This window comes from Salvelinus namaycush, chromosome 14 (genome assembly GCF_016432855.1).
Source record: "Salvelinus namaycush isolate Seneca chromosome 14, SaNama_1.0, whole genome shotgun sequence".
NCBI lineage: Eukaryota > Metazoa > Chordata > Actinopteri > Salmoniformes > Salmonidae > Salvelinus > Salvelinus namaycush.
In genome coordinates, this window is record NC_052320.1 from 19,614,292 (window position 1) to 19,633,648 (window position 19,357).

Sequence of the window (19,357 nt, forward strand, 5' to 3'; positions counted from 1 at the left end):
GCTTTTGTCAAATTAACGTCAACTTTTACTTTTCGTAACACTTTAGGAGAAATTAACATCGTTAGGATAATTAGGTTATGGTTAGCCAAAACAATATACTGTTGACGTTAATTTGACATGCTGGATCCCTTCTACTCATGACCATAAGCACTCTGCCACAGAACAATGAGCCAGATATCAAATCACATTTTATTTGTCACGTCCGCCGAATACAACAGGTGTAGGTAGACCTTACCGTGAAATGTTCACTGATAAGCCCTTAACCAACAATGCAGTTTTAAGAAAATATTTACTAAAACTAAGGTAAAACATGTCAAAAGTAACACCATAAAATAACAATAATGAGGCTATACAGGGGTACTGGGTCATGTACAGGTTAGTCAAGGTAATTTGTACATGTAGATAGGGGCATATGCGGAAATCCCAGGGGGGCGGAGGACACGACCCCCCCCCCCCCCCCCTCATATAGAGAAAAATATAATTTGTCCCCCCCTAATATATCACTAACCATAACTATGTCACTTCACAAATATTAATAATATGCAATGAAAACACTTGTGCTGATTATAGACACTTAATCGCGCGTTTTTATATTTCAAAAGATTGTGATCCCGCTCTTTGCCTCACAATGGTTTGATCCAGTCCTCAGAAGTGGCACATGATGCAGGAACAGTGCATGTGTGGGAATCTGACAGTCTGTCGTTGGTGGCTGACCTCCAGTGAGTAGGTCAAACAAAGGATATGTTAGACATTTCTTTACTTCTACCACGCAATACAATAAAATACATTTATAACCGTCACCAGTCTTGCATTGAATTACAGGTAACTCTTTATGTTAGCTAGCAATTAGCTGACTTTTGCTAGCTAGCTACAGTAACATCAACCAGTGTTTGCAGCTGTTTGAATTCGAATCAGAGAGAAGCTAGCAATGCATGGTAGTGTTCCTTAGCTGGCAAGGTGATAAGTGTTCGTGTCTACCGTCTGAAAGGCACTTAAGGCACGTAGCTAATGCACGTGAGGCTAATCCAGTCAATCGCACCATAGCGATTTTGTTTTATGTTGGCAGGGTTCATACACACAATAGCTGCATTTGCAGAGTTAGCGCGCAAAACGATGCAGCAAACGCTAGCTAGCACCTATTCCATTTATGTGGCGTCGTCAAAGATGGAATCTTTGCTATCGTCAGTTTATTCCAAAGTTTAGCGATAAACTGAACTCCAAACTGAACATAATTACACTCTCTTCTACCATTGTCTTAAATATATTTAATGGTCTCGTTGCAAAAGCTAAATTGTCGCTAGGGGACTTTGAAGCACCCGTGTGGCGATCTTGGAGTAGACTGACGATAGCAAAGATTATAACAAACACCACAGAAACGGAATTGGTGCTCGCTAGCTCTGCAAATTCAGTTATTGTGGTTAGCCAGCCAATATAAAACAAACTATATAAAATGACAAAAGGTTGCAGCTTACATTGTGTAAATGGTGAGCTCATACAGCTGTCAACCCTTGTCACTGCAATCAGTTTCACATTTTTCTAGCTGACTAGCTAGCTACCTGGTAGATCGAAGCCCATTATATGTGATAGAAGCCCATCTGCTACTGTAAATAACCTGCACACTGTGTGGCTAATCCAGGTTCATACACACAATAGCTGCATTTGCAGAGTTAGCGCGCAAAACGATGCAGCAAACGCTAGCTAGCCCGCCAGGTAGAAAAAAGATGGGTCTCAGAGCATTTTCAGTACACCAAAACGCAAAGTAAGAACCCTAGTAGCCTAATATCTCAGACTACTTGATAAAATGTTCATAAGAAAGTGAAATCCTAATGGAAATGTTTCATAATGTCATTAGGCAGAGCAGGCAACATATGGCACACAGACAGCAGAGCTGGGGAAAGAGAGTGAGGGACAGACTGGCAGAGACAGGGAGTCTCAGGTAAGTTTGTTGAGTCTTTGTTTGGCAACATTATGAAAGGTTCTCTCTTTTTTAGACTTGTAAAATAGGGACATAATTGGACAACGCCATGGATACCCCCACTCTCAACTTAAACTGGTGACTGAACTAAGATTTGTTTAAGGCAATGGTATTGATGTTGTGAATAATTGTACGTTTTGGGTACCGGTAGTTAGGAGTATGGCAAAGACCTTATTTATTTTCCAGGGGACAGACTGTAAGTGAGGGTGGTGGAAGGGAAAGAGCCAGGGAGAGAGACTTCAGATGACAGTGTCACAGCCACATCAGGACCAGGTATCAACCTTGTTGTCAGCAGCACCACTATATGGGACAGTGGCACAGCATTGTCCAGTTACCTCAGTGATGGCACACAACCATATCAGCCACACCCACAATTTATAGTACTGGAAACTCTTGCCAACAGTGTGTTGATGTTTCAAGAGAACTGGTTTTGCGATTTTCCCCTGGCTACATGGCTCACTGTAGCCAAGGGTTTTCAAGCCAGCCATCTTTTGGCCAAAGAGCGGATGCTGCCTTCATTAATGCAGGATTTAGGAACTGGAGAAAAGCCATTGTAAAATTTGCAGCACATCAAAACTGCCAAACCCACCGCCACTTTGTAACTGTAACAGCACACCAGCTAAATCCAATCAGTGCCCAGTTATCCAGTGCGTGGGGTAAACAGCAGGAGGACGCAAGGCATTGCTTGATGAAAATTGTTAGTTTGGTGCGGCATGTAGCAAGACCAGGACATGCCTTTAGAGGCCACACGGATGACAGTTGGAATTTATACCAGCTTTTGAAACTTAGGACAGAAGGGGATGATCCCATTTTACAGAAGTGGTTAACAGAGCGTACCACAATGTACACAGGCATTGCAGCTGAGATTAGGTCTTTTCCGATTGTACAATTTTCAGTAATTGTTGATGGTACTCAAGATGTCTCTGGTACTGAGCAGGAGAGTGTCTGCCTGCGTTATGTATACCATGACCTTGTCCCTCACGATGAGTTTATTGGGCTATACAGGGTGTTGGAGACAACAGGTGAGGGATTTGCGAAAGTGGCAACTGATGTGTTGTTGAGGCCCAATTTGCCCATGTCTAGCTTACGTGGGCAGAGTTATGATGGTGCCTCAAACATGGCAGGACAATACACTGGTGCACAGGCAATTGTGAGGAGGCAGCAGCCATTAGCCCTCTATGTGCATTGTGGAGCACACTGTGTAAATCTGATTACACAGGCTGGCTGCTCAGCTCAGCCCACTGATCCGGGATTCCCTTTCTTGGGTCCATCAGTTAGGTGTCCTCTATCAATCAAATGTTTTTATAAAGCCCTTTTTACATCAGTTGATGTCAGCCAGGAAAGTTTAAGAGCATGTTTGAATCAATTGCCACATCTGAAAATGCACATCTGACCACCCTGAAACCCCTATGTCCAACAAGGTGGACTGTGCAGAATACTGCTATTAGAGCTGTGCTAGGGCAGTATGAGCAGGTACTAAGCAGCCTAGAGGAGATGGCAAAAACTGCATTCAAGACAGCTTCAACTGCCATTGCGGAAGTGCTCAAATAAGCCAAAGGCAAGACTATGTTGGGCCTCACTTGCCTCTGCTGTTCTTGGAGAGCTTGAATGCATAAACATTTCACTGCAGAATAAAACTCAGACTCTGGTATGCAGGCTGCAGTCGACTGTGTGCGGTCTTCTCTTAGGGGCAAGAGAAATGATGAAAGCTACCTTGCACTGTATGAGAAAGCAACAACATTGATTGACTCCATTGAGACACACGATTTGCTGGCAAAGCAGTGGATCACTATAGTGCAGATTTTTTTTTTTAAGTGTTGGGTGGTATGGAACTTAAGTTTGGCGAACGTTTTGACCAGGACAGTCTAAACGGCCTGCAAAATTTGGAAAGAGCGCTTCTCACGGGGGAGTTGAATGAGTCTCTAGATCAGTACCCTGAGCTGAACATAGATTCTCTTTCAGTGCAGTTGCCTCTGTCGCAACAAATACCCCTGTAGCAGCAGTGGAGAGGCAGCAGAGGTCCTCAGGAGGCTTCCAGTGGAGGTGCGGAGGTTGTTTGACCAAGTTGAGGTGCTGATCAGAATTTTGTTTGTGGTGCCAGTGTCTTCATGTGGGGCTGAGAGGAGTTTCAGTGCACTCCGTAGGTTGAAGACTTGGTTACGGGCTAGCATGTGCCAAGAGAGACTGAGCACCGTAGTTGTCTGTAATGTACATAAAGACAGTCTGGACAGTCTCTCAAGAAGGAAAATATCTGCCAGCAATTTGTTGGATCCATTGAAACTCGCAAACATGTTCGGTTCTTTTGTTCATTAGTTCAGTAGTGTGTAAAGCAGTGGTTCTCAACCTTTTTTGGGTACTGGAACCCTTGCATATTTTTAGGCAAGGTTTTGAGCGGTCCTCAGGGAGCCCCACCCCCTCTATTATATGTTAAGTTACTGGAAACCTTGTGGTACTGAATATGTTCATTACACTTTTTATTACACCAGGGACCCCTAGGGGTCCACGGACCCCTGTTTGAGAACCCCTAGTGTATAGTATGGTTTTTGTTTAGTAGTTCTCAGTTTTTAGTACATGACAGTACACTTACCAATTATTTATTTAATTTAAAATTGCATACTTTGTGTGACATACTTGTCCATAGCTGTTTGAAGAGTTGAGACACTGACTGAACAATACGTTTTTTTTGGAGGATATTTTGGTTGATTTATTTTGGTTATTCATTGAAGTAGTTATTTCGCTTTTAGAACTGTACTTTTGAGCTTTTTGTTCTTGTAAAGCTATTGTAGTAGTCTCAGGCCAGTGGCACATATTTAGTGACTATATAAATGTACCAGAAAAAGTTAAATAAAAAGGTCAGTTAAATACTGAGACCAACTTTGTGATGGTTCTCAATAGAGATTATTTTAGATGAACTCGCAGCATGCTCATTGTATTTGCGAAAACTGCACACATACAGTGTATAGTACCATTGCCACCTACTGGCCTTTCTTGGTATTTCTGGTTGTAAATACAAATACCTGCATGCATACATACTGGACTGATAAGGAACACTGCTATAACTAGTATTAGTATATAATGATTTAAACATTTGAACAAGTTGAGACAACCCTTCAGTTAACTACCTATCAATTATCCAGTAGTAGTAATTATGGTTCCTCAATATACATTTAACATATTATAACGTAGGCTATGTGTTACAGCACTACTTTTGGTGTCCCCCTCAGGAATTGCTCTTTAGAAAATTTCATGTAATTGTCCTCCCCAAAGTTGATATCAACTTTTCGCCCATGGGTAGGGGTAAAGTGACTATACATACAGTGGTTGCTCCACTATAAGTTTTGCGATTTTATGCTGCCGGATTTAGAGGTAATTTGTGGTTTAGTACGGTACTGTGTCACCACTTCATTGCTCCAGACCAGCGCATGGGAGAGTTAGAGCACTGATTATGCTCTTGGGTCCTACTGTGTCTAACTGACAATGAATGAGTGACATAAACCTAAATAGAAACTGATAATTGTGCACGATTTCAGTATTACTTACTAAAACTGTTGTTACACTAAGGTTTTTATTCTTTTAATTTGTTAGGATTATTTTGGTCTTACAGTGCCTGAGTGGCGCAATGGTCTAAGACACTGCATAGCAGTGCAAGCTGTTGCTACAGATAGTACTGTACTCCTGACCATCACGTTGTACAGCGCCATATTTTCCGTTCCATCCTAACGGACACCCAGAGGGTTTTTTGTTTTTCTTGGAATAGAAACACCATATTATTGATCAAATGAATTAAGCAAGTACCAGTCAAAAGTTTAGACACACCTACTCATTCAATTTTTTACATTGTAGATTAATAGTGAAGACATCACAACTATGAAATAATACACATGGAATCAGTTAAGAACAAATTCTTATTTACAAGGACAGCCTACCCCTTCCTCCCCGTTGGGGAATTAAACCCAGGTGTCCCGCGTGCCTGCATTCTCAAGCACAGTCTCTATTGAAGACTATCAAATGCTTCTCAAAGATGCCCTCTGGTGGTCAAACTAGCACCAATGGTTCCAGGGGTTAACACTTCAATAACGTGCCATAGAATTCTGCGGCACCATGCAAGCTGTGCCGCAGTACGCTGCAACTTTAAAAGGATGAACCACTGTAGATAATACCCAGCGAGTAGCAGCAGTGTAAAAACAAAGCGGGAGGAGGGGTTAAATGCGTATAGTCCGGGTGGCCCTTTGATAAATTGTTCAGGAGCCTTTTGGACCTAGACTTGGCGGTCCGGTACCACTTGCCATGCAGTAGCAGAGAGAACAGTCTATGACTTGGGTGACTGGAGCCTTTGACAATTTTTTGGGCCTTCCTCTGACACCGTCTAGTAAACTCAGCAAAATACGAAACGTCCCTTTTTCAGGACCCTGTCTTTCAAAGATAATTTGTAAAAATTCAAATAACTTCACAGATCTTCATTGTAAAGGGTTTAAACACGGTTTCCCATGCTTGTTCAATGAACCATAAACAATTAATGAACATGCACCTGTGGAACGGTCGTTAAGACGCTTACAGATGGTAGGCAATTAAGGTCACAGTTATGAAAACTTAGGACACTAGAGGCCTTTCTACTGACTCTGAAAAACACCAAAAGAAAGATGCCCAGGGTCCCTACTCATCTGTGTGAATGTGCCTTAGGCATGCTGCAAGGAGGCATGAGGACTGCAGATGTAGCCAGGGCAATAAATTGCAACGTCCATATTGTGAGACGCCTGAGACAGCGCTACAGGGAGCAGGACGGACAGCTGATCGTCCGCGCAGTGGCAGACCATGTGTAACAACACCTGCACAGGATCGGTACATCCGAACATCACACCTGCGGGACATGTACAGGATGGCAACAACAACTGCCCGAGTTACACCAGGAACGCACAATCCCTCCATCAGTGCTCAGACTGTCTGCAATGGGCTTGTAAGCCTGTTGTAAGGCAGGTCCTCACCAGACTTCACCGGCAACAACTATGGGCACAAACCCACCGTCGCTGGACCAGACAGGACTGGTAAAAAGTGCTCTTCACTGACGAGTCGCGGTTTTTGTCTCACCAGTTGTGATGGTCGGATTCGCGTTTATCGTCGAAGAAATGAGCGTTACACCGAGGCCTGTACTCTGGAGCGGGATCGATTTGGAGGTGGAGGGTCCGTCATGGTCTGGGGCCATCCCATTAAGCACATCTGGGACCTGTTGGATTGGAGAGTGAGGGCTAGGGCCATTCCCCCCCAGAAATGTCCGGGAACTTCCATGTGCCTTGGTGGAAGAGTGGGGTAACATCTCACAGCAAGAACTGGCAAATCTGGTGCAGTCCATGAGGAGGAGATGCACTGCAGTACTTAATGCAGCTGGTGGCCACACCAGATACTGACTGTTACTTTTGATTTTGACCCCCCCTTTGTTCAGGGACACATTATTCCATTTCTGTTAGTCACATGTCTGTGGAACTTGTTCAGTTTATGTCTCAGTTGTTGAATCTTGTTAAGTTTGCTGACAATAAACGCAGTTGACAGTGAGAGGACAGTGATTTTTGCTGAGTTTATATACAGTTGAAGTCGAAAGTTTACATGCACTTAGGTTGGAGTCATTAACTTGTTTTTCAACCACTCCACAGATTTCTTGTCAAACTATAGTTTTGGCAAGTCGGTTAGGACATCTACTTTGTGCATGACACAAGTAATTTTCCCAACAATTGTTTACAGACAGATTATTTCACTTATAATCCACTGTATCACAATTCCAGTGGGTCAGAAGTTTACATACACTAAATTGACTGTGCCTTTAAACAGCTTGGGAAATTCCAGAAAAGGATGTCGTGGCTTTAGAAGCTTCTGATAGGCTAATTGACATCATTTGAGTCAATTGGAGGTGTACCTGTGGATGTATTTCAAGGCCTACCTTCAAACTCAGTGCCTCTTTGCTTGACATCATGGGAAAGTCAAAAGAAATCAGCCAAGACCTCAGGAAAAAAAATTGTAGACCTCCAAGTCTGGTTCATCCTTGGGAGCAATTTCCAAATGCCTGAAGGTACCACGTTCATTTGTACAAACAATAGTATGCAAGTAATAACATCATGGGACCACGCAGCCGTCATACCGCGCAGGAAGGAGACGTGTTCTGTCTCCTGGAGATGAACGTGCAAGAAGTGCAAATCAATCCCAGAACAACAGCAAAGGACCTTATGAAGATGCTGGAGGAAACCGGTACAAAAATATCTATATCCACAGTAAAACGAGTCCTATATCGACATAACCTGAAAGGCCGCTCAGCAAGGAAGAAGCCACTGCTCCAAAACCGCCATAAAGCCAGACTATGGTTTGCACCTCAACTGCACGTGGGGACAAAGATTGTACTTTTTGGAGAAACAAAAATATAATTGTTTGGCCATAATGAACATTGTTATGTTCGGAGGAAAAAGGGGGAGGCTTGCAAGCCAAAGAACACCATCCCAACCGTGAAGCACGGGGGTGGCAGCATCATGTTGGGGTGCTTTGCTGCAGGAGGGCCTGGTGCACTTCACAAAATAGATGGCATCATGAGAATGGAAAATTATGTAGATATATTGAAGCAGCATCTCGCAAATGGACAATGACCCCAAGCATACTTCCAAAGTTGTGGCAAAATGGCTTAAGGACAACAAAGTCAAGGTATTGGCGTGGCCATCACAAAGCCCTGACCTTAATCCCATAGAAAATTTGTGGCCAGAACTGACAAAGTGTGTGCGAGCAAGGAGGCCTACAAACCTGACTCAGTTACACCAGCTCTGTCGGGAGGAATGGCCAAAATTCACCTAACTTATTGTGGGAAGCTTGTGGAAGGCTACCCAAAACATTTGACCCAAGTTAAACAATTTAAAGGCAATGCTACCAAATACTAATTGAGTGTATGTAAACTTCTGACCCACTGGGAATGTGATGGAAGAAATAAAAGCTGAAATAAATCTTTCTATTATTCTGACATTTCACGTTTTTTAAATAGTGGTTATCCTAACTGACCTTAGACAGGGAAATTTTACAAGGATTAAATGTCAGGAATTCTGAGAAACTGAGTTGAAATGTATTTGGCTAAGGTGTTTGTAAACTCCTGACTTCAACTGTAAGTCCCGGATGACAGGAAGCTTTGCCTCAGTGATGTACACTACCCTCTGTAGCGCCGCCTTACGGTCGGATGCCGAGCAGTTGCCATACTAGGCGGTGATGCAACTGGTCAAGATGCTCTCGATGGTGCAGCTGTAGAACTTTTTGAGGATCTGGGGACCCATCCCAAATCTTTTCTGTCTCCTGAGGGGGAAAAGGCGTTGTCGTGCTGACATTATTCACATTTTCTTATTTATTAAACATTTGATTTCAATACAGTTTCTCTTCCCAAAACGGAAATGTTATGAACAGAGTGGACTAAGTTGGTCTTAAGGCACTGCATCTCAGTTGCGAGCTGTGCCACTAGAGATCCTGGTTTGAGTCCAGGGCCGCGACAGGGAGAACCATGGGCGGCGCACAATTGGCCCGCTCTAGCGATCCTGTGGCGGGCCGGTCGTGTTTCGGGGAACGCACGACTCTCGACCTTCGCCTTTCCCGAGTCCGTATGGGACTTGCAACGATGAGACAAGACTGTAACTACCAATTGGATATAACGAAATTGGGGAGAAAAAGGGGTAAACATACAAATAAAATACACACAAAAAAAGGACTGCGTTTTGTCGACTTTACCGTTTGCCAAAGTTAAAATGTAGTTGCTTAGGGGTGCAAAGGGCGAATTGAGTTATTTCAGAGTAGGTATACCCTAACGGCAATATGCAAATACATGCTATAACGTGCCAATAGGACCTCGCTAGCTTGTGCTTGGCTCTGCACACCTCCTTGCTTGTTCTGCCCACTATGAGTAATTTGCTCCCGTTGGAAACGACAGGTAAGCTCTTGGGTTAGTTATAAAAATATTCTCCCTATGCTGTCCGTCCAGTAGCGCAACAAGATTATGTACGGTGTAATGAAATGCGTCACAATGTAAACAGGGCGTAACCCGGGTTGATGGTGCTTTCAAGACACCTGGGAACTCTGGAGGTTTGACAAGGTCAAATCATGACAACAGTGATCTTCAGGTCGGAAAGTCAGCGCTGTAGAAAGATGCCCGCGTTTCCAACTTGGAGTTCCGGCTTGGATGACCTTTCAAAACGATTTTACCCAGGCGGAGTTTGTTTTCCCCCCGAGTTTCCAGTTGTTGTGAACGCACTGAAGTCGAGATTTCCCATTTCCCAGGTGTTTTGAACGCGGCATGACTTCAATGTGCGAGGCTTTAGGGCTGTTTTCTCTCTCGAATTCAAACAGAGGTACGCTACAACAGGACTTGCTCTTGGTTTGTTACATTTCAATTGAGAAAGCCTATCTACGGCGTATAGTTCTATAGGATTTACCCAAAAATGTTGGGTCAGCAGAGATTCTCTAAAAACAAGGCACTTAGATAAAGCTACAACTTTTACGTAACAGCTTAGGAGAATTTACGCAGCAGGTTAAGATGATTAACGTAAGAGGTTAGGATAATTAGGTTAAGGTTAGGGAAAAACGAATGTGGGGATACCGCTCAGGCGTCTTTTTACAGTCGTTAGTGTTGAGTAAACCGTTTCTTTGTGGCAGATGAAGGATTTCTCAACTGAATCGGCGTAACGAATAAACCCAAGTTTTCCTAAAAATGAACAATGTGTCACGTTTTGCTTGCTAGCCAACCAACAACGTCAATGCCGCTATCAAGCCAACCTACTAAGATTACCTGAATGGAATGTATGAAACTGATCATGATTTAATCTAATTTCACTGCGATTGGTTAGTCAACATGCAGTAATACTTGTATACAGTCAATATCAATGAGATTAATTATTTGCGTTTAGATGACCAAAATAAGATTAACTAAGCCTACCTTTCACCTTTCCCCTCCCTTTTCAGTGATTGTGATGTGAACTACAAAAAAATGCAAACCAATACTTCAGGTCAGTATTATCAATAACCATGCAAACCAATACTTCAGGTCAGTATTATCAATAACCATGCAAACCAATACTTCAGGTCAGTATTATCAATAACCATGCATACCAATGTATATAGGCATGTGAGTTGTACAGTAGAAGACCTAGCTGAATAAGCTGTATGTGAGCATCTCTCCCTCTCTCTGTATGTCTGTCATTCTCTCTGTGTCTCTGTTTCTGTGTAGATACATCTTATAGACATGTACTTTACACACAGTAGGCTGCTGATGGTAGGACGGCTCATAAAAATGGCTGGAATGGAATGGTATCAAACACATGGAAACCATGTGCTTGATACCATTCCATTGATTTCGTTACAGTGATTACTATGAGCCCGTCCTCCCAATTAAAGTGCCACCGGCAGCCTGTGACTTCACAATATGTAGGCCTAGACTACCAAAAACAGATTTTTATCCAGCTGAAGAAATTATGGTGTGTATTATATAGTATGAGCTTTACAGTAGACCTAGCTACATAAGCTGTATGTGTGTAAGTCTCTGTCTAAAGCTAGGTTTCCTTACAGTTGGTGACGCATTTTCATGTGAATATTCAAAAATCTGCATAAAGAAAATATGCATATTTTCCCACCAGTGGTGTGTTTCCTCCAAGCATACTTGTTGCGGATAAACAGTACGTGATGACATTGTGTACACAAAATGTACTTTTTTTGCGTACGTTTTCATGTACTGAATAAAAATCAAAAGTTGAATGTGTTTCCATCGCATTTTTGACTCTACTGATCGTTTTGTCAAACTGTTGCGTTAAATAGCAAATGTGCCTACTCTGGTCTTGGCGCGTGCTCTCTAGTCAAGAGCTCGTCGATAGTGCGCATAGGCTAGTCTACATGATGACATTATTATGGATAAGAAAATATGTTTTTATTTGTAAAAAAACAACAGTCAAGCATTGCTTATCATGTCACCAGTATCAGACAATTGATATTGATTGGAAAAGAGCATCAAGATCACCGTGCACCACCCCGTGAAGATCATCATACATTATTTCATCTGTAGCCTAATAAACTGCATGGTTTCCCAAGTCGTTGTGGGAGGACCACACACACCATATCATCGCGTGACTCGAAGTTTACTTTGATATGATGGTTACTATATCAATATTTGCGCATGAAGGTGTTTCCACTGCCATTTCTCGCATAATTAATTTTACAGACAAAAAGATCCCACCATGTTGAACAAACAAATGATCTGTATGCATTTATAAAATTGTACTGAAACGTCCTGTTTCCATCACAGCTGTCATTAAAAAAATATATGGTATGACTTTACTCGCATAACTGGATGGAAACCATACTCGCATAATAACTGGATGGAAATGTGGTTTGTCTCTTTATCTAAGATGTTTTTCATTTTCGCATTCAACAGATCTTGCTTGGATTCCTGCCTCTTTCAAAGTTATAAGTAGGAACAATGGCTACATGTCTGGCACTGAAATCTGAGGAAGAATTGGGGTTCTTGCTAGAAAACCACAAAAGAGCCACTTACACTTCATTCAATACATGGTAGGTCTGAATGTGTCAATTTAGTCCATGTAATTAAATGATTTGTGGATTAGACATTTTAGTAGTTTTTATATATATGTATATGCTATTTCACTCTATTGATTTACCTACATGATCACTTCTGGTGATCCTCTAGGTCTGAACATAAAAAGGATCAAATCAAAAGAAGGCTACTTTGGCAAGTGGAGGATTATGCAGACGATGTCCCCGTTTGTGTTGAAAAAAGAGCTATCCTTGCCTGCCAGTATGGCAAAGCATCGAAAAGACCTACAGCTGAGGTACATTGTCTAGTGTCATTATAAGGAATTCATATATACCCAAAGAATTGGAATAGTCTAAAGGCATAATGGGTTAAATAAACCTATCATAACCACAAATCAAAGGTTGTAATACTCTGTTAGTTGTGCCTTCATTATTTCTTAACTCATTGACTCATTGATTTGTAATTTCTTCATTCATTGACAAATGTGTCTATAGGAACAGCCTTCAGAACATGTATATAGCAAGAAAAGGTTATATGTGCCGAGGGGCAAGAAAGTGGACTGTCCAGCAAAGCTTTTCATTCGGCATGTAACTAGGTGAGTTAATTAGCACAGTGTAATGTAATGGATGCTTCAACAATGCCTCTAATTTCTCTAAGCTTTGATTAAATATGTATTAAACTGTTTTCTTTAAGGTATGACACATTTAGTGTCAAAGGGAATGCTTCAAGGGCAAAAAAACAAGAAGCAATGAAAAGGCTGAAGGAGGCATTGACTCGGACAAGCCCAGCTACATCATCATTCGTTCATGTCAAGTTCCCAATCGCTGAAGCACACAAATCACATTGTCAATGAAGCAAGTTGCTTTAAAAGGAAGATGCATCCACAAGAGAACATGGGGCAGGACATAGACTCCAGACAGCAGGAAGAAAACATGGGGCAGGACACAGTCAGGGAAAACCACATCACAGCTGAACAGTGTGCATTAAGAGTTGAATTAAACAAAATAATGGATGCTACTTATCTATGTCAAGACATTGAGACCTTACAAAAGACAAAGGAATCTGTGGCAGACATTTGAAAATCCTTCATTGGCTCCTGTCCAAAAGGGAATGGTCTTCTGTTGCTGAGCAAAGAGAACCAATTGATGAGAGAAAACAACCAAATGCTTCGATCTCTCCCACCAAGAGTGAGAAAAGGAAAACTTAAGGGACAGTTTGAAATTTACTGGGGTGGGGCGGGGGGTCCAAAATAGGGGAGGGTTGTCTAACTGCTTTGGGGAGGGTTGTGTGCAGGTGCATAATTTGTGGGGAGGTCATGCGCCCCTCTCATTTTTAGAAAGAAGTCAATTTGACCCCTCAATAATACACCATGAGTGTGATTGATTGGGGGAAAGAATTCCCCACTGTAAAGTGCCAGGCAGCTACTAGCTTTATGTGACACAGATAGAACAATGAGACAGATCTTTTACCGGATGTATAAATCTGAAGCATCAGGTTGGCATTTCGACTTACTCTCGTTACTGTATTTTGTGGTAAGCCCAGTGGGCCCGCAGTGGGATTTTGGCTGACATTCTGCAAATTTTCTCATTGAAACATTTGATCTCAATGTTCCCAAAACTCTGTTGACTAAGTTTTGTAGACTTTCCCTTTGCCAAATTTTCAAAAAATTGTGTTTAGGAGTGCAAGGGCGATATGAGTTATTGTATACGCACACTTCAGAGTAGGCGTTCCATAACGGAAATATGCAAATACATGGATAGCCAGTGCTTGTTCTGCCGCTATGATTCATTTGCTCCCATTGGAAACTAGAGGTCGACCGATTATGATTTTTCAACGCCGATACCGATTTATTGGAGGACCAAAAAAAGTCGATGCCGATATAAAAAGGTATTTATTTGTAATAATGACAAATACAACAATAATGAATGAACACTTTTATTTTAACTTAATATAATACATCAATCAAATCAATTTGGCCTCAAATAAATAAGGAAACATGTTCAATTTGGTTTAAATAATGCAAAAACAAAGTGTTGGAGAAGAACGTAAAAGTGCAATATGTGCCATTGTAAAAAAAAAAAAAAAAAAAAGCTAATGTTTAAGTTCCTTGCTCAGAACATATGAAAGCTGGTGGTTCCTTTTAACATGAGTCTTCAATATTCCCAGGTAAGAAGTTTCAGGTTGAGGTTATTATAGGACTATTTCTCTCTCTACCATTTGTATTTCATATACCTTTGACTATTGGATGTTCTTATAGGCACTTTAGTATTGCCAGTGTAACAGTATAGCTTCCGTCCCTCTCCTCGCCCCTACCTGGGCTCGAACCAGGAACACATCGACAACAGCCACTCCCGAAGCATCGTTACCCATCGCGCCACAAAAGCCGCGGCCCTTGCAAAGCAAGGGGAACAACTACTCCCAAGTCTCAGAGCGAGTGACGTCACCGATTGAAACGCTATTAGCGCGCACCCCGCTAACTAGCTAGCCATTTCACATCGGTTACACCAGCCTAATCTCGGGAGTTGATAGGCTTGAAGTCATAAACAGCGCGAAGCGCTGCTGGCAAACGCACGAAAGTGCTGTTTGAATGAATGCTTACGAGCCTGCTGCTGCTCAGTCAGACTGCTATATCATAGACTTAATTATAACATAACACACAGAAATACGAGCCTTAGGTCATTAATATGGGCAAATCCGGAAACTTTCTTTTCGAAAATAAAACGTTTATTCTTTCAGCGAAATTTGGAACCGTTCCGTATTTTATCTAACGGATGGCATCCCTAAGTCTAAATATTGCTGTTACATTGTACAACCTTCAATGTTATGTCATAATGTACAATTCTGGCAAATTAATTACGGCTTTTGTACCCTGACTGCTTGCACGGAACGCAAGGGAAGTGACAATTTCCCAAGTTATAAGAAATTCATGTTAGCAGGCAATATTAACTAAATATGCAGGTTTAAAAAAGATATACTTGTGTATTGATTTTAAAGAAAGGCATTCATGTTTATGGTTAGGTACATTGGTGCATTGGTGCTTTTTTTCGCAAATGCGCTTGTTAAATCATCACCCGTTTGTCGAAGTAGGCTGTGATTCAATGAGAAATTAACAGGCACCGCATTGATTATATGCAACGCAGGACATGCTAGATAAACTAGTAATATCATCAACCATGTGTAGTTAACTAGTGATTAGTGTAGCGACCAGCACAGACAGCTGTGTGTTGTTAGGCTAGTAGATGGTTGTGTTGTACCCAGTGTTCGCGGGGTCCGACATGTCAATCAACCTGCTATCTGCCAATCACGGGAATGCCTGGAATGTTCTGATGCCAGGCATCCTGGCGGTTGGCGGAGTGGCGTGGAGGGGGGTTGTCCAGGGGGATGGAGCATTGGAAGTTCAGACCAGGTTTAGCCTTTGTTCTCTCTCTTTTACGTCTGGGCTTCACAAGAGAAGGTCACGATTGGCTTGTGGGTTATCTTTCATTTATTTGGCGTGGGCTACGGCCAAACAGTAGCCTGTGTAAAGTTGGTTTAATAAACCGTCCATTCGTAAACTCAATCCTCTGTCTGGACAGTTGTTCTTTTATGATCTAGTCATGTCATTACATTGGTGTCAGAAGTAAAAACGTTGATAAAAGTTAGCCAGCTAGCTAGCTGACTTCTGTGGCTAGCTACCTTAGGTGAGAACGGGGGTTGAAAATGCTTCGAGGGAATCCGAAAGTGGAGGTAGGGGACGATTATGGCCAAGGAGGTGCGTGTGCATGGACGTCGGGGGTTCTGGCTGAGGAGATCGCCAGGGCATCGGAGCCCAGAGGCCGCTTGAGGGAGGACGTTAGAGTGATGGCGGCTGAAGCGGGCATGAGTGTTTCGTCGACTGTGTTTCGCGCGGATTCTGGTGGGCGGACCGAAGGGGTGACGTCGACGCGGCGGGACGAGGAATCTGGGGCTCAGGATGTAAACAAACATGGCGGCGCCCAGTTCCCGGCTGCGTCCGTATCTGTTAGTGTGACAGGTTAAAGGAAATACTAATAGCCTGTTATACATTAAAAAGTATTAGTAAGTTCATAGTATGTGAGGATCTTAAAACATCTAAGGTTAAGAAGATCATGCATTCAGTATTAGTTGATAGATTGATAACATTTATATAATTGTGTTAAAATCCGTCAAGCATACAAAGGGTACGAATTGTGAGAGGAATGTGTAAACGTTATGTTGATTACTTTATGTTGTCGTGGGTAAAAGTGTTAATCTGTGATCTACTAAATGCTCTTAATCTATGAGCCTGAGATCGATTGCTCTGGTCTCCACTCAAGTTCACGGAGAATTCGCGGTCTTTTTCTCATTGCACTAAAAGTTCAATGAGTAAACATTCCGTATCACAATTGTGATTCTTTCCCCCCTTGTTCAGGTACGTTATTGATGATTAAAACGAGTAATTTAAATGTAATAACTTGCTAACATGTCAAGAGTGTTTAAGGTGTGTCTTAGTAACATATTGAGGAAGTTAAGTTTGCAGAGTAATATGAGCCGTGCTCGGTTGCAGCTAGCTTCGTACTGCTACGTAGCTGCCATTTTATGTCGATTGTGAATGAACAGGTGCGTTGTTAATAATATATTTTGCGGTGTTATTTGTGTAATGGTTTTTCAAACACTTTATTGCCTGTTGATAAATTGAGTTATGGTTTACTGAGTTAAAGCTTATATTATTATATTGAAAATAGTATTTGTTTCAGTGATGTACAGTGTATACTGTTGTGACTTGAATAAGCCTTGTACCCTACAAAACTATCTATTTCCTGTAGATCTGTTATTCTGTAAAATGTGTTACTTATGTAAAATGATTGCACTAAAAGTTCAATGAGTAAACATTCCGTATCACAATTGTGATTCTTTCCCCCCTTGTTCAGGGGTGTAACATTTTTGGAGGCTCCGCTGAGATAGCTGCTCAGATGTCCAGTTTCCACATCCTGGTTGCTGAATTCCGAGCCAGCTAAATCCCCACATAACTCAGGCAGGCTTCAGTGAGGAAAGTGTTGCTGTTCGAGGAGAGCTGGAAGTTGGTGGATAAGTACGTGTCACCTGAGGCCATTGATCGACCATCAGAGACAGTAAGGACCATCTAATTCAGAGTCAACTCCTGCACAGTAAAAGTTCCTCCTGTTCTGTCAACATGACAACCGCCTTGGAAGAACTACAGGAAGAGGTAGTAGGAGAATTGTACACCCTGACTAAAGACAAGTTACTAGAGATATGTGATTTCCTTGACATATCAGGCGAACAGAGAAGAGATGTTCAAGACAAATCCCGCATATCATTGATGACTCACATTATGATGTTCCTTGAAAGAGAGGAAGTTGCAGAGTTAGAAGATGGAGGCATGTCGGAATTGTTGCTACTTAAAGACAAAATGACAGAGATGATCAGTGGCATAGATAACAAAACATGGCAAACTGACCATGATATTGAAACAGCCGGAATACATCACAGAATAGAAGAACTGAGAACTGTAACCCCACAACAAAGGGTGGGAACTGAGCAGATTACTGCAGCCAAAGCCAGTGATTCCCTGCGTCAGCCCCAACCCCATGCCAATCTTCAGGGGAGCGTGCCGCTCTCACCCAATGCACAGCCCAGCTCATATTGGCGCAAAGAGTTTAAAATTTCTAGTCAGATAGGTGAACCGGGCCAGAAAGATAAACTGATTTTTTCCAGCCTTGCCCATCAGATCGAGAGTGGACTTAACAGAGGCTATCCTGAGGTAGAAATAGTAGACGCAGTAGTCAGGGCTATTTCTCCAGGCTCACAGCTACGCAGTTACTTGGAAGGTAAACCCCAGCTAACTCTTCCCACACTTTGATGTATCCTGCGTTCCCACTTCCAAGAGAAGAGTGCAACAGAGCTTTACAAACAGCTAGCTTCAGAAGCACAGCATAGCAAAGAGACCCCTCAAAGCTTCCTGATGCGCATCTTAGATTTAAAGCAAAAAGTACTGTTTGCATCCCAGGAGTCAGAATCAGGGCTTAAGTATGACCCTGCTCTAGTCCAGCGCATGTGTTTACACACAGTCCTTACAGGTCTCCAGAGTGACAGTATCAGGATAGACATGCAGCCTCTCCTGCTAGATAGCGAAACATCAGATGAGGTTTTGCTAGAGAAGCTTAACATTGCTTGTGCTAATGAGATAGAAAGACGAAACAAAAAGCGGTTTCATGCCCCACAGCCTGCTACAACTGTAAGTGTAGTCCAGTTAGAAGATACGCCATCCGCAAAGTGTCCTGTGAAGGAAGCCAAAGTTAAGATACCCGCAGAACTATTAACAGAGTTAGCTGAACTTAAGACAGGTGTAGCTTCTCTAAAAGGTCTCAGTGCAGAGATTGCTCAGATTAAGGAGACATTACAGCAGCCTATGTTTCGGTCACCGCCTTGTGCCTATGCCCCACCTCCAGTTAGGAGGCCAGATAGGGACCCCCAGCCACCTGTGTCCCAGCAGCAGTATTACAGCAACTACAGTCAGTCCCAAGCACCTGACCCTGTGCAGCATCAATATGCACCTAACCGGTATGCCAACCGCTCTGCTCAAGCTCCAAGGAGGTGTTTTGTCTGCCAGCAGGCCAGAACAGATGCACGCTGCACACACTGCTTCCGATGTGGGAGTGGAGAACATTTTCAAGCTGGATGTAAAATCCGGGGAGTCAGACCTTCAAGGGAGGCCCCTTTAAACGGGCAAAGGTTACCGCTGAGGGACGAGTGTTAACCGTAGCTACCAAAAAGTCCCAGAAATGTGCAAATTGTGCCAGAGAAGATTCATTTGAGAACCTGAAACAATGTTCATCATG

The 19,357-nt window shown here is 42.5% G+C and overlaps 1 protein-coding gene across 1 annotated transcript in view; it reads left to right on the forward strand.

Moving 5' to 3' along the window:
* LOC120059247 (spermatogenesis-associated serine-rich protein 2-like) overlaps positions 1 to 19,357 on the forward strand; it is a 78,312-nt gene that overhangs the window by 918 nt on the left and 58,037 nt on the right. The window contains exons 2-5 of the transcript XR_005478135.1: positions 12,402 to 12,538; positions 12,675 to 12,816; positions 13,016 to 13,116; positions 13,215 to 13,750. The gene's annotated coding sequence lies outside the window, so the exon portion shown is untranslated. Of the gene's footprint in view, positions 1 to 12,401; positions 12,539 to 12,674; positions 12,817 to 13,015; positions 13,117 to 13,214 lie in introns of the transcript that reaches the window.